This window comes from Girardinichthys multiradiatus, chromosome 22, assembly GCF_021462225.1.
Source record: "Girardinichthys multiradiatus isolate DD_20200921_A chromosome 22, DD_fGirMul_XY1, whole genome shotgun sequence".
NCBI classification, from domain to species: Eukaryota; Metazoa; Chordata; class Actinopteri; order Cyprinodontiformes; family Goodeidae; genus Girardinichthys; species Girardinichthys multiradiatus.
This window is the reverse complement of record NC_061814.1, coordinates 18,661,504-18,678,746: the sequence shown is the minus strand read 5'-3', so window position 1 is coordinate 18,678,746 and position 17,243 is coordinate 18,661,504. Positions and strand designations below refer to the sequence as shown.

The following is a 17,243-nucleotide window of genomic DNA, read 5'->3' as shown; positions in this document are numbered from 1 at the left end:
ACTCTAAAAATCTGGGCAAAGTATGTTTGAAAAAGAAACTTTTCTCTAATTTATCTCTTTCTTTAAAGATTGATCTGCATTTTTTGACAAGCTGTATGCATGCTGTAAATGTATTTCTTTATATCATTGTCAAACTTGACATGTGAATCATCAAGATTTTACAGCAGTAAAAAGGACAGAGAGAGTGCATTCATCGCTTGTTTTTTTCATGACATCAGGCAAATTCACCTATTCACAAGTTTGATATACAAGTTTTCTATTTCAACAAAACCGTACCTCATATAACATTGAGTGTATGGACACCATAGGGATCTTTATTTACCACTGAAAAATGGCTCTGTCTGATGTCTTTCTAGAGAGCAAAAACAGTTTTCTAGTAAAAATACCATACTAACAGTTTTCCAAGAAAACTGTACCATCACAAGTTTTACAGCATTTTTCTTGCACAACTTAAAAGGCATTAGTTGTAACTTTAAAAGTACTTTAAGCCAAAACAAGATGTAAATTTGGTAGACTATACTTAGCAATGCAACAAAAACAGGCAAAAGAAGAGATGGAAACAAAACTGAACACTGAGGTCATACTAAGGATTGTTTTCCTTTTTTAAAATTCAGTTTCACTGCACAAATGCAGAACTAAAATGCAGAACCTGTTGTTATTTGTAAAAGCAAGTCTTGACAAATGGAAAACAAGATGAGAAACAATTTTTTTTTACCTGGTTACTTCGAGTTATGCATTGGAATAATTTATTACTACTTCTATTCGGATGAACAGGATCTGAAAAGGCTTGAAGTACTCTAATTATTGGCATACACTGATTAAACATACCATGATGAAACCCTGCCATTTATTGAGTGGGTCCTCTGTTACCACAGAAACAGCTCTAACTAGTAAGGCCTTGGAAAAATAAGAACTGTTGGTATGTGAGACTGTTTGGCACCAGCAACAGATACTTATTTGACCCCTTTAATTGTTAGGTATGGTCTCTGAGGATTAGGCTTCCCTCCCACAAATGGAGCTTGGAGGCAACAAGAAAACCTTATCATTTGTTTTAAGACTTTTTTTTAGCAGGCGTACTTCTGTCCAGAGAATGGCTAACAGAGGTGCGCGGCTATGGTTACAGTGATTTTCATGTGAAAGCATGTATTGCACATTTACTGGCACCCCTTGCAAAGATGTCAAAAAAGTGTTAATAAGAATAAATTAATTAAGAATTCATCTTTTACTGCTGTCATGTAATCTCACTCTGAATTATTATCTTTTTTCATCCAACCTTTGATCTGAATAAACGTATTAAATGTGCAAAAAACCTCACGAGGAAAAAAATTTATTTACAGTACCTAAAGGAACTACATCCATTAACATTTACTTTTCCTTCCCATAGAAAGGACTCCTGGATCAGTGTTTCTTTGTTCTTTTTGTGTCTCTGCTCTGTTCTCTCAAACCCCCAGTCGGTCGTGGCAGATGGCCGCTCACACTGTGCCTCGTTCTGCTGGAGGTTGCTTCCTGTTAAAAGGGAGTTTTTCCTCTCCACTGTCGCTACATGCATGCTCAGTATGAGGGATTGCTGCAAAGTCAACGCCAGTGACTGTCCACTGTCTCTACATGCTCATCCGGGAGGAGGGAATGCTGCAAATCACTGACTGGATGCAATCTGCTGGGTTTCCTTAGACAGAAAAACTTTTTATCCAATTTGAATAAATAACCGAATCTGAGTGCACTCTTCAATGGTTAGGATTAATTGGAATGTATGAACCTGACTTTGTGATGTGCCTTGAGATGACATGTGTTGTGAATTGGCGCTATATACATAAACTGAATTGAATTGAATTAATTATTGTAATTTATCTGTTTGCTATTATGCTTATTTTTTATTTAATTTCTTCTTATTATTTTGTTGCATTTAATGACATTCTAATTTATGTCTTGCTACTACTTGGCCCAGTACTTATTGCATGGAGTCATTTATGTTGTTCTGTATGTATTCTTAATAATGGCAGTCAACTTATCGTTGTTGCACCACATATCGAGGAGCATGGTAAGGGACACATTTACAAACTGTCTTGACATGTTAGTAAAGGACAAGAACTATACCCATGGAGATAACGCCAATCACTCTGGCATTCCATTTTGATTTAAATGAAAATGGCTCTCACAGAGGATTTCGTCCTACAGACAGGCATTTGAAGCTAAGGGCAGCACCTGTGCCTAAAGCCTCAGACCTCCCATGTATGTATTAGATAACCATAGTAGCCAGCAGCGTCTCAGAACCCTTTGGGACACGGAACGCACACTGCTACAATTATTATCAAGGGCCCCCCTGCTGGAAACACATACCACCTCATGATTCATACACAAATACAGACAGAATGCTCTGACATTTCAGATGTACCATTTACTGTACTGTACACCAGCAGGTTCAGAGGCATCCCGTATTGTTAGCAGCATATCTGCACAGAAAAACAAATGGCATGCATTCACCGAAGCACAGGACTAAATAAAAGCGTTAAAACCAAAAGAAAAATGGTTGAAGTGAGAAAAACAACGTAGATAAAAGAATGCAACATTAAGGACAGATGCCAAACTTAAAAGCCTCTTAATAGAACAAATGCTACTTTAAACTTCTACAAAGCAAATGTTGTGGAGGATATGATAAAGCAACATGCTATTAGTGAATGCTGAACATCTTCTAATTGGCTTAGATAGGCAAAATGTGCCTGTGTAAAGATAAGCTTAAAAAGCTCTAAACGTTTCAACTTGGTATGTTAAAGGAGTAGAGAAATTACAAATAAAGGAACATTTAATTAACAGCAAAACAAAATTTTAGATTGAACATTAACCCTGACATATTTATATTTTTTTCTGCATATTTAATACAAACGTCTTCCTACAGCAGAAGGTCAAATTGCAATGTCATTACAATTTGACTATACTGGCAAAGAAATAAGGAAATGTTCCTTGTATACATATTGACCTATCTTTGTGTAACTTTTTATTCTAACAGAAAATCGAACTAAAGCGATAAAAATTTCACATCTTCAGAGCTCAGGAAACGAAATAAAACTGACTGCTCAACAGAAATAAAATATGGAGAAGCATTTTCAGGAAAAAATAAATAAAGTGCCCAGTGGCAATCTACATTTCAATCATGTGGGTGACCAGCTACTAGCGATGTGACATCATTGTGGTGTCAGCATTGGCTGGACATTATACAGAAAGTTTAACTCCCAATCATGTGCAGGTGTAACACTCATTTACTGTGCTGCAACACAATGTAATCCCTTTTTTCAGGCACTATGTCCCAGCATGGTTGGACTGCACAGCCCAAGCCAGGTCCAAAGATCTATCTAAATTTGGTGACTAGGCCAGGTGGTGAGAGCTAGGCAGATTGGTATTCTATCAAGTTTCTATTTTCAGCAATCTAATTTAACAGAGCAGGGATACAAACATATGAGGTACAAAATTGACATGTTGGTCTCCATTTTCTCATTTATGTAATGTGCAACTTTTCAGCTGTATGCAAAAGGACATCTGCAAGACAAGAAGGACTTTGCAATTACCATAATCAGGCGTCTTAAAAACAACCTTAGCATAGTAGCTCGAACAGAAGCAATTGCACTGTCAAAGTAGGCTTAACTGCTCTAAACCACTGAAAGTCAAAACAAAACTGTTACCATACATGCAGGTGAAAAAAAGATCTTGTTTAGATTCAAATTTCACACATAGTAAAGTTTAACACTAGGCTGAATGTATGCACATTCAGACGACCCTTCAGCACTGGTTCTGTACAGACTGGCTAAGCAGGTCTGAGATAATAATGATGATTTGTGGCAATGAATGGCTTTTGTTTATCATTGTGCTTAGGACAAATAAAATGCATGTGTTATTTACACTCAGGCGTCAGAATTCATCACTTTTGATTTGAGTGTGAGACACACTCAAATTACACAGATCGTGTATTTATGTTTATGTCAATGTGGACTTGCAGTGGACCAGATAAACAAAGTCTATGTCAGGGAATCATTAGTCCATTCTACTGCGAGATTTTAGGTGATATTGTTGTTGGGGTTCATGTGTGATCAAAGATATTTCTTCAGGAAAGAGGCTGATCGCATAAATGTCTCATAGTTTATGCTAAATTGTGTCACTACAGTAGCCTTGAAATTATGGGAGGTTTAGACAGAAAATATGAAAATTGTACAATTGCTTACTGATGTGACAGAATGAAGGGGAAAAACTCCTTTAACTTCTGATATAGAAAATATCTAAAGACAGAAGTGACCGACCTTAGGATTTCTCAGGAAGACGGATATTGCACAGAGTTACTGTATGAATCTGGACTGCTTGTGTCTAATTGCTGGCCATTTTCAATAATTCAATAACACAACAGTTCTATTAAATTCAGTTTGTTATATGGCTCAAATTAGAAACAATCATCATCTCGAGGCACTTTATAAGGCAAACATAAGTCTGATACAGAAATAAATACTCAAAGCGCTTCAGTTCTATATAGACAGATCCACTTACCGGTACATACATTACAACATACCATCCCTAGTTATAAAAAAAGCAGTCAAATTTGGTTTATAAGGCCAACTGGTTAATTAAAAAATTTAGTACTAAAAGATCATGACCAGCAAGGGTTATCTGGATCTAACAAACAAGTTATGAGTGGCTGTTAATTTTATTTCGTCTTTGAAGGCAAGTGATGATGAAGTTATGCCAGAATATAGAAAGAGGAGGGAAATATGACTGTAAACCCTTAAGAGTGCGGGTGCTTTCTACACTGGGGCTTTGTGGCAGTAGGACCTTTAAGTGGAAGCTTGTGGATGTGCACATTTAAAAAAGGCCATGGTTGAGCCCAGGTTCTGGAGTATTAAGTACACGATGGGGTTCGCCTTGGGACAGCTGGATTACTTTCTTTGGCTTGGTTTGTACATGCTTGAGAAAGTGTGTGACATCATTTTAAACAGTGCATTTTAGCACAATATTACACTAGACATTTGATTTTAATTTTGTGTACTGCAGTGAAATGAAACAAAATGGATTGGACGGCAGTCAAATAGAGACAGGACTTCACCCAGTAGTTCTAAAACTTGGCAGTTAAGTACTTATGATACTAAGTACTGATCTTAATCGTAGGTTATAATGATACTTTTAATCTGAGAGGTTTTTTTTAATTATCTTTTGTTAATAAATTTAGAAAATCCTGAAAGCAAGGCCACTAAAAGTATACACACAGTATACACACAGTTTCATAAATCACGAGTGGAACTTGTCCTATGATCATTTCTGCACCAAGGTCTATGCTCCCTTCTAATATATGAAGCCAAGTGAGTTTGGGAGAGTAGAAGCACTGAAATAGTTTTATTGGCAAAACTGATTAATTGTTTTATTCCTTATTAATTGATGTTTTCTAAGTAAAACCTTTTGCTGTCTTTCAGAGTTCGATGATGTGCTGTTGCACATTATCAGACAGGCAATGAAATATATACCATTTCTACTACAGTTCATATTGGTTAAATGAGGCGACTGTGTAGGTTTAATAATGAAACATGATCAAGCAATGAGTGCCATATAACTGTAGAGGTATTGATTTTGTCCACACAGTATGAAGAAAAAGACTTGCTGGAAACACAAACTATAGTACTCTGAGCCAAGCATGTTACCTCAGATTTACAAACAGCAGATTGGCTAATGACGTAATGTAGAACGGCAATTGCTAAATTGTACTTAAGGAATGAGGTGGCCCTGAATTTATACCCCTTGGGATGAAGCAGCTGCCTGACATATACTGGATTTTGACCGCACATTCATTTTCATTCCACAGTTAATTAATAGATCGGGACAATGTAATCTATAAAACAAATCTATTTTGCTAAGGAAAGGAAACACGTACTGTGGTACTGTGCTTCTCTGCAGTTAGAAGTAGAATAATAATAATTATTAGTTGTATTGGTAATAGTGGTAGCAGTTATGCTAGTATTGGTAACAGGTAACAAATAGCAATAATAGTACTGGTAGTAGCACTAGTAGTAATGTTTTTCATCATTTCATTACATATCATTACTCACTATATTATATCTGTATAAAAAAATACAGTCAGCAGCTTAATTACACCCAACACTTAGACTTTTTTTTATGAGCAGAGAGGATGCTGAAAGCTGTTTAAAAAAACTTTAAAATATATTCTTTAAAGTTTAGAGTGGAGTATGTATGCTTAGGGTTCTTGTTGAAGGTTTGACGGAAGTTGTGTGATATTTGCTGTCTTGACACTGGTAGTTCAAGAAATCTAACAACAACTAAAAGAGACCTAGCAGAGACCTATTAAGACCTAAGTATAAAGTGGTTATTGGAGGAAGAGGACTACTTGAGTTGTATCCTTTTTCATGGTATAACAACAAAAATATCTTCAAGACTATTCCCTGCACAGGATACAGCTAGATTTGAGACTTGGTTCGTTTTGGTGGTTAAAACCTCCCTGCTTTACTTTCACTGCCTTCTGCTTCTATAGAGATGCTGTGTTTCATAAACAGAGTTTTAAAAGGTAATACTAGCTAAATACTAATGGTAAATATATAAACTACATATTTTTACTAAATGGTACAATGTTAATCATTAGCAACTAGTAACTGTTTAGTTCTTACCACACAATACCTAGCTTAGGTGGCTAAGCTAAAGGCAAAGGTGAAAATTAAAATAGATGCATCTGGAAAAGAGCATAGAATTGCAATGGACAGGATGTGCCTTACAGATATTCCCCTTTTCTGCTTCTATACGTTTTAATTCTTTATGATATAATATCTGTATGTCATCCACGGCAAATGTTGGCACAAGTTTTTGTATTGGTATCGATTTTTGAAAAAAGATCATGAGAATAAATATCCTTCAGTAATAAGAATACAATTATATATCCCCTCATCTTAAAACAAACCAGAAAGGAGCTAAAGTGAAAACAAAATCACTTTCTAATGCTACCAGTTGCCTCAGATTAGTGTGGATCTTCGTCCTATTTACTATGTAAATATATAACATTTTAGCCCTGTATCCTCACCACAAATATACATACTGTGTGTGAAAAGTGCATAGACTGAGAAAACTGCACCCTTGTCGTATTTAGTATAGTATACCACAATCATACAAACATATTATGAGACATTCTACAAACATTATTATAAGTGTTTAAAAGTACTGTGATGTTTTCATTATTATCAGGAATATTGCCAAAGTATATAATAACCATTAAACTCCTAAGAGCTATAATAGATTTATAATTGCATTGAATTTGTTTACCAGAGAAATACATATGGACCACATGCACATTTACTCAGATTACGTAACAAAATACAAAACAATCAGAAAACAGAATACCAGAGACCTTCATAATTGTTAACAGGACATATTTGGGATATTTCATGTGTTTTCTACAGAAAAGAACATGTTTTCTTCTTTTACAAAATTGCACCTAATACCTTACCAGAATGCAGCAAATGATGTGTTTACAACCCTGGTGGTGGATCACTGAGTTAAAGCAGAATGTTCACATTCACATAAAAAGGCTGAAGAAGGCCATTAACTAGCACATCTGGCAGCTTGCAGTATGAGAGAAATTACACATCCAAGCTTCTCACTCAGCTATATCCTCGTCAGTCGTAGCAAAACGTGTTCAGCTTACAATTTTATTTTGATACAAAGAATGCAAATACAAATAAACTTAATTAACTAAATATCAATGAATAATTGTACTGTTTAATTCAATGGGAAATGTGTTGAAGAGCAGAGGAAAGACATTCTTTGTAGTTGCTCAGGTTGAGTTTAATCTATCACAAGCTGGTGATGATGTGGTGTTGCTGCCAGATGATGGTAGAAAGGCTTGTGAAACAGCCTGAGGCCATCTGTCAGGTGCTCTGTGCTGACAAGAACAAGCATTTAGTGCTTTTTTTGGCAAGGGAATTGCCTGAGTACATGAGGGATGCGTTAAGTCAGCTTTTAAAGTTCACAGCTTCTCAGTTTAGCCAATTTTAATAGGAGAAAGTTTGATGTGAAGCCTCTGGAGCTCCTAATCTAAATAAGGTAGAAAAGTGTGTGTGATGGAGAGGAACTATCATACTCTGTAATCGTCAAAAGCAGTCACATAGTCTCACAGCTGAGAAGAAGAAAGAAGAATCTAACTATTTTGTTTCTATATTGTGAGTCAAGCGGTTTCTGCTTTTGTAAATATAAAACATGGTTCTCTTCAAATGCTCAGGACTGACCGAAAATACTTTTCCAGGTCTGACAAGGATGCTTTCAACTTTACATACAGCCCCTCCACCCTCTTTACTGGGGCCCTTGGTAAAGATGTTGTATAGCCTTAGAAAATGTCTTATCTTCTTCACTTTATATGGTTGTAAAATAAATTTCTCCTGATTCCTGAGTCCTGATTCAGCCATGTTTGACACATTCCCAGCTGCTTTACACTTTATTTGACTTTCAATATGTAAAAGGTTAGGAGAGTGAATCATTTCATGTTGCCATTTTCTGACTTATGACAGTCAACACACTGCGGATTGCCTACATGTTTTCTTGTCTTTCCCGTTTTCAGGGGAAATTACCATTTTTGTCACACCAATAATTTGTAAATTATGAATTACTAATTAAAAGTTCTGAAACATTCTGGTCAACTTAGAGAAATTCAAAGTTAGACTCCATTACAAAAGCTTTTTTGTGTGTGAGATTAGACTCCTGCAAAACCATCTTAATTTATGTTAAGGCTATTTACACAAGGGGTGCAAATTATGTCACTTTATCAAATTAGTAAGATTGCTGCCAGTCTTTGTCCGATTTTCTAAAAAAAGTAATTACCATTTGTGATTACTTAGTGTTCTCAAACACACCAGGGATGACCCATTACCTTCAAGGACTGCTTTTCTTCAAGTACCTTGACAATATTATTTTTATTAGTCATAACAACCTTGTATTTCATGCTGATAGTGTGCTGAATGTTCAGTGCATCATTGTTTTTATGACCCTTAAGTGGTGAGCTTAAATGAAAGCCTGTGTGTCACAGTATTTCTTTTATGAATCATCCTATTAAGTCAGTTTAGAAACCTTGAATGTGACCCAGCTATAACCAGTAGTTTTTGTCTATAATGATAGTTTGATTATGGGTCTTTGAATATTTGGTAGACAAAAATAATAGATTTCAATTTCTGGTAAGTGTGGTGTGGCCACATTTTGTCCACTTCTGATTGACTGATTAGGTCTTCAAGACAACTCCATTCCCCTTATTTTCTTCCAGCTACTATTAACCATAGGACAGCAGTGGATTTCTGAGACTTACACAGGAAGAGCTTAAATCCATCCAAGTCATAGCCAAGCCTGATCAATTACTAACATTCTCCAGAGTCCAGAGTGTAATAAAGTGGGAAACTATCCAAGATATAAAACAAGCTGAACCAGAACAGAAAGTTTCCATCCAAAGTGACCTCCCCAGGCAGACAGAACCTCTGTTGGAGTCGCAGCTGGCTATACCTCCAGCTGAGACCCAAAAAGTCAACACATTTACGTTTTATTCTATTGTGGTGGTTCTGACACGAGAAACTAATGTGTCTGGATGGCTCAATTATGGTGGCCGACAGCTGCAAATGCGCAGTAAATTGCTAAATGCACTGTAAACACATAAAGGAATGCGAACTCCAAAACACACTATTATATGATATAGAACAGCAAACAACAAATGAAAGATAGGAAAATGTTACTTAGCTGTCTGTTTGATTTTATTAGCATAATACTAAAGGATTTGAAATGTAAGGTAGGTTTTAAATTGAGCTACATGAAAGTGTGGTGAGTTATATTTATATTGGTAAGGTAATTATTAGTGTAATGTTTTAGCTCTGTCAGAAAACAGTCGAATAACACAGTGTTTTTCAAGCCTGGTCCTCAAGACACACACTGCCCTGCAGGTTTTAGATGTTTCCCTGCTTCAGCACACCTGATTTCAATTGATGGCTGATTAACAGGCTTTTGCTGAACTGCAATCATCTGAATCAGGTGCAGGGCAGTGTGCCTTGAGGATCAGGGTTGAAAAACACTGGAATAATGTATACTGTGTTCTCACCTGATTCAGTGGGTCTCTTCTGATAACAAATAGCAAAACACTGCTTTATTTCATTTACAAATTTTGCAGTAGAATGCCAAGAAAAGGCTATAAAAGCATAACTATATAATGCTTTTTTCATTTTCATTTTATAAATAAATTTGGCAATGGATGCCCTTATTTTGTTCTTGAGCACCTGCTTCCAAAAATGTCTGTGCACCAGCAGCATGTTCTTTAAAATCATGCTGTTGCTTTGAGATTTGTGTATTACAACGAGCTTTGGAGTCATCCTCTGAGAAAGGGGCAATCAACGATTTTAGCTTTCTGGATATTTTTTTGTATTCTCCCCCTTCAGCTTAATGCTGTCTCTCAACATCAAGACAAAGCTTAACAAAGTAAAGACCATACCTGAGTGTATATTAGATGAACTCTTAACAGCATTGTGGGTGTTTACAATTGACCAATATGATTTCACAGTGACAGTTGATTAACCATTGACCATCACTGATTGATGATGTTAAGTTCGACAGATTTAACAAACCCAAAGCTATTTGTTTCTAGCACAAGGAGTTCAAAAGAAGCCCAATTAGGGGGAAACCACTTCAGTCTGGCAAAGTGCACAGCACTAGTTTACCCAAATCCCATAAAGAAAACACTAATCAACAACAGCAATAAACATGCCAGAGCATAATGTGTACGTACGCATGTCGATGCCCCCTTCACATTTCTGATTGCCCCCCCATATGCATGCCTAGAACCGGCACTGAGCTCAACATGCAGTCAATGGCTAAATGCACTTGCCATAAATGATGCAAACTCCTGAAAAATACTGCAAAAGAAAATGAGAGAGAATCAAAAATCTATAAACAAACCAACAAAACAAATGCAAAGAAACAATGCTGCAAATAGAAAAAACAGCAGCAAGTTTGGAAAAGCTCCAAACTCCCTCCAAGAAATAGAAGTGCGCCAGATCACTAGGGAGAGTCGACTCCTAATATTATCAAAGTAAATATGCTTATAATAATGTAAAATATTATGTTCACTAGTTCCCTCTCTTCCCTTCAAGTTTCTTCTCTTCAAAACTGTGGAGTTTTAATGGTATCAGTTATTTAATCGAGATATTGTTGTGTGAAATGTGTTTGGACCGCAGAATTAAACTAGCTATCCTCTTCCATCCAAGAAACCGAGTTATTGTAGAAAAACAGATTCTCTGAAAAAGAAAGTGCAGCACAGAAACATATTTAAAGGTAGCTGCAATAATTCAAATCGACTCATATCTAGTATTTATAAATTCAAACAGGACTGATTTGCTCATTGTAAAGTGCAATTAGTACGTAAACAAAAATAGCAACATTTTATGTGACAAGTGTGCTAAACACTAAATGGGATCACTATAAACTCTTCCTCCTGGTGATTCAGAAAAACAGGAGTGCTTGCACAATGGAAGAAGTTCCGTCATTCACTTAATACCAGGAAGCAGCTCGGCATAATTATTCTGCCCTAACCTTGTTTATTCTCCTTTATGACTGTGGGCAGCCAGGAGATCTGCTTTTATTGAGGTGTCCTTTTTTACAGCTATCCAGATTACTGTGCTGCAGTCCTGACTCCTGCTTACACTGGCACCATGAGCCATAAACAGACTGTGGCCTGATAGGAGCTTAGTCTGATGATAAAATAAAATAAAATAAAAGGGAGGAAGTAAAATAATAATCAGAGTGAAAGGTTACACACAGTACCAAGGAGGCTGTGCTTGAACTCCAGCCAAAAACTGACAGTTGGAAAGACCACTGTTGAATTAAGACCAGGTAGGCAAAGTACATGAGCAACAAACTGCTGTCCTAGATTTAGTAGCACACTTCTGTTCAGTGTCCTCTTGTTTAATTTTTAAAGAACAGACAATTTTGATCTAACAGTCTGAAGCTATATTTTGTGACTCTGTTTTTAATATTTTCCGAAAAAACTCAATCTGTCATGATCTACAGTCTTCAGGATATTTTTTACAGTGTAGCAACGAAAAGATTGAAGGAGATAAATGGTTGTAAAAAGTTTAATTTTGCCAAAAAATGACAAGGTCATGCATGAATTGTTTTTGCTTTAGCAAACAATCTTTTTATACAAGGACTGGAACTTTAACACTTTCTTTGCTCCTGGCTCAGAAGCTGTTCTTTTTTGTTATATGGGAGGGAGCAATATAAGGTTCAAATAGGGTTTGGGTCAAAATTGTCATTAGAATGTGTATGTGTGAGTTTTGCAATATTTTGAAGCAGGAAAGTGGAACAAGATAAAAAGAAAATAAATAAGATGGGGTCACATGATTAGATTAGGTCCTATTTATTTATTAAGATGTTATATGTTTTAATGCAGGCATTGTTCTGACACCAAATTCAGTAACATATTCCATCACCTTTTCTATTCTCCTATTTAGGCTTTTTCACAATACAGGTGCTTTTCAATAAATTAGAATGTCATTCATTTATAAACATCACACAAAGAGTGACATTGTTACAGTTTATTTCTATTAATTTTGATTATAATAGCTTATGAATATTAGTAGCAATATTCTACTAATATTCAGAAGCTATTATAATAAAAAGTTCTATTTAATACAGAAATGTCATCCTACTGAAAAACAGGCTTTGCTTCACAATCCTCTGAAGACCTTTATTTATCAAACTTTTTCCTTTGACTCAACTTTCCATCAATATATGCTTGAATATAGCTGAGTAAGCAAAATATGCATTGCCTTTTTAAGAATGGAACCTGATATGTCTGCATGCTGAAATTTGTTGTAATAAAAAAAATACGGTTTTAAATCCAACAAATTCGAGCTCAACCGGAGTTTTGTTTCACTGCCTGTTACCCCCACCTGTAGCTGCACACCACCAGTAAGGTAGCTAACAAAACATTGTTACACATTTGCTTACAACAACTGCAGCTGTTTTCTGTAATAAATAACACATACAGCAACGGTGTGGAGATCACCGGAGGGCCACTCTGATAAAGGTAACACTGATGTTAAACTACAACTGACAAGCTACAAACAGCATGTCTGTTAAGCATCCAATGGCTGGCCCCTCAAGCAGAAAGCCCAAATTATTAATCAGCTATTATCAGTTATTTTGTTACTCTATAAATAGCAGAAGAACAAAAATAAAATAGAATAGAAATATCTTCTATTATCCCCCTGTGAGGAAATTCAAGTGTTACGGCAGCAAAATCCCAGGAAAGTAAAAGTAGACAGAGATAAACAATAATAATGAAAAAAATACAAAATAGACTGTATGGTAAGGTCATATATACAACCTAAGAAAAAAACTGTACAGTTATATTTGTTTAAACTGGGCTTTATATGTTTGTGCAAGTAAAACAAGAAAAACAATTGGCTATTTACAAGAATATGGAAAACTGCAAAATAATAGCAGGGATGTAAACAATTTGTAGTAGTATTAGTGGGGTTTCTAGACTCTTACAGCAACTGGGAGGAAGGACCTACGATAAGGCCCCTTTGGGCACCTAGGATGCAGCAGCGGGTCACTGAAGGAGGTCCTTAGTTCTGCACCAGTGTCATGCTTGGGGTTGAGAAACATTGTCCAAGAGTGATGTCATTTTTGCTAGAGGTCTTCTGTCTCCCACCACCTGTGCTAGATCAGTGAGGGTATCGTAAGACAGAGCTGGCCTTCCTGATGTACATATCCAACCGCTTCTGGTTGGTCAATGTTCTTTGCAATAAGTACCAGTTGGTTGTTGTATAATTTGGCTTAGGGTAATGTATTAAAATAAAAACAAATAAATGTTAAAGAAAACCTTATTACTTAACAATCAAGGTTCAAGGTTACTTTATTTATACCTGTAGGTAGATTTGTTTTCCAGTGGTTTAAAACACACGCATACCCACAAACACTGTAAAAAGTAAAAACATCAACATACCCAGAACCATTTGCACATAGGAATGCTCAAAGTGCTTGAGGCTCCACAAGTTAAAACACAGCAGGACACATAAGACAGCGAGACCTTAAAATTAAAAACTGGACTGTAAAAATGAATAAAAGAACAAATAAAAACACAACTGAAGTAAACACACTGGGTTGTGATTAACGTTTTCTTAAAAATAAATACAAAATCCATCAGAATCCATTGATATCCAAAAAAAAAACAAAAATCATAGAAGTCCATTAAAATCTTTTGAGAGTGTCAGCATCATTTCAGCTTGTTCACTGCAGTAACAGCAGTAGGAACAGAGCTGTTTTTAAAACGTCTTGTTTTCCATTTAGGGACCAAAAACCTCCGTCCGGAAGAAGCTGGAACTTCTTGTAAAGGGGATGAAAGTCATCTTTTAAAATAGAAGCGGCTATCCGTTGTACCTGCTTGATGTACAGTGATGCAACTGACTGTTGGGATTCTCCAATCAGTCTAGACGACAGTTTAACAATCTGCTGCAGGGAACTCCTGTCTTTCAAAGTTGCATGACACTAAAGAAAAAGATAAAACCGATTTGATAGAAGCACAGTAAAACATGGTCATTATGGTTCTGTCAATGTTAAAACAGCTGAGTTTCCTTAAGTAGAAAAGGCGCTCGTGGTCCTTTTACACACAGTTTCACAGTTAGCTTCAAAGTTTAATTTTTCATCTAAATTAGTTCCAAGATATTTATATGTCTCCACACACTTAATGACATGGCCTTTAATTAAAGTGACTTTGTGCTTGTGAGGTTTCCTCCTGAAATCAATGATTATATCTTTTGGTCTTACCAGTGTTAAGCTGGAGGTAAGACTCCTCACACCATGGTGAAAGCAGTCACCGGGCAGTGGCTGCTTTCACTCTCTTTAAGAAGGCTAACAATAACAGAATCGTCTGCATACTTTATGATGAACATATTGTCATGTCTGCTCTGACACCCATTTGTGTATGGAATAAAAAGTAGAGGTACGCAGCCTTGAGGTGACCCAGTGGAAGTATGTTTAATCTGAGAGACACTTGTTTACTCTCACTCTCTGTGTCCTGTTAATTAAAAAATCTGAAACCCAACAGCCATATTCTTACTTATTCTCATACATCTGCATCATTAAAAATGTACAAAGAAAATACATATTTGGCATTGAGGACATGACTCAAAAGGCTTTTTGTGTCAGAAAAATGCTTTTGAATTCACTTATCCACTTTGAAATCCAGTGGAATGGCAGATTCTAATTTATCAGCTTTATAATGTACTTGGAATATTTTGGGGTTTTTTGGCTATACAATTTATTATTTAGCCTCTACTGCTTGACTGGATGCTTACAATATGTTGACATTGTGAACATTATTTTGAGATACTTACAATATAATTGCATTGTTTTACACATACTTTGTAAAACAAATGTTTATTAGGGTTGTTCCTGCACTGAAAGTAATTTTAGATACTATATAGAAATTCATTGTTGTGTTAAAGCTGCACTGTGAAGAAACCGAAAATCTCCATGTGGAAACGGCAGCTAAAGGCTCACGGGATTTAACACACATCCTCACCTCTGCGGTGGGTCTCTGTGCTTTTTGACAGCCTCTGTAACAAGCTGCTGGAACTCTTTAGACATGGCACTCTGAGACACTTAGACATGCCTGTGTAGTATATGTGTACATGAAAGCAAGAGACAGGAAGAAAAACAGAGGCAAAATAGAGACGGTGGGAGAAGGCTCAGGAATATGTCAAGGTGAAAGTCTGTGGCCTCTTCGAGGTGACTACAGGGAGAAACACAGACCGTTAACGTTTCCTTCACTCCAGCAGTAAATCTAAATCTGGATAAGGTCCACTGCATACCTTTTGTGTGTTTTTTAAAACAAAAGCAAAAGGTGCTCTCATTGAAATTGGCCTGGGTTTTATGGTGAGTGTTGCCTAGGAGCACATAGCTGGAGAGAAGTAGTTTGAGCATTAAATTAAAACTGCAGTGACAGCTAGTTCCTAACAATTCCCACAATCCAAACTATGAAATACCACACTTTGAAAAACAATGTTGTTTTGTGCAAGTCTAATTCCAGCCCTGACCCTCTGTGTTCCTCTTCATGCCTGAGCTGGAATACAGCCCTGCACAGATGCTATACACATGTAATAGGCGCAATAGGCTATTGTGATCAATCCTTAAAAGGAAGCACAACCATCTGCCTATTGAACAGGCGCTCAAAAGAGAAGCAGAAAGAGAAAAAGCACACACTCTCTTCTATGTAAACATGCTTGAGCAGAAGAAGAGAGGTCTCTAAATGAAAAAAGTCAGGGGAGGAGGTGAAGGGATTCGGGACTTGAAATGTGTAAGAAGATGGAAGTGGTTACACCTGCTTGGTGAATGTAACTTGGGATATTATTTGTTTATTTGAAAAAACGAAAAAGGTGAAATAAAACAGATGTCTGAATTAAGGTCAAAAGACTGTGAGGTGATAAAGATCATGTCTGCCAACATTACATATTACACATGCACTTACATAAGGCTGACATGCACAAAAAATAACATCCTTTACCAATGTTGACTCAAATACTGTCTCTCTTTAACACACATCATCCGCTGTCAAAGCTCAAACTCTTGAAGGAGCAGTGAGTCAACAAGGTGATAACAATATAGTCTTGAAAATGATCCAAGTTCTGCATTGCCACAAAGAAAGGTGCTGCTGACAAGACTGGCAATAATGCAGTCCAAACACTTGTCCTGGTGGATGTAGACAGGCTTGCGCAGACGGCTAACAAACCACTAAATGTATTACAAACATGGGTGCTCACAGGCATGTGGAAACACACACAATCGTACGTCTCTGTCTGCCCTTCTACCTCATTCTCTCAAACAATGCTGACCCAGTCTCCTCTTCTCTTTCAATATCTGTACACACACACACACACATGCACACATGCACACATGCACACACACACAGCCTAAAACAAACTTGGCAATGAGAGTATCCTATTTCATCCAATAATATCAACCCAGGTGACGTGACTCCACCTTGCATTGGAGCTAAAAATAGCTTTTAAATTTGATTCCTTAAATTCTCTGGGGAAGTCATGGCGGTCTCATCTGTCTGTCTCAATACTACAAGCCTGTTTTCTATTTAGCAGCTGCACAGAAACCCAAACACGATGACCAGATCTGTCCAAGTAAGTTGGAATAAAGGCAAGAATGCAAAGTTAAAATTGACTGGTTTAATG

At 36.6% G+C, this 17,243-nt stretch overlaps 1 protein-coding gene across 1 annotated transcript in view; it reads right to left on the bottom strand.

Annotated features, from left to right (window-relative positions):
• Positions 1 to 17,243, bottom strand: part of chrm3a (cholinergic receptor, muscarinic 3a) — a 129,648-nt gene that overhangs the window by 4,040 nt on the left and 108,365 nt on the right. The gene's annotated exons all lie outside the window — the stretch shown is intronic.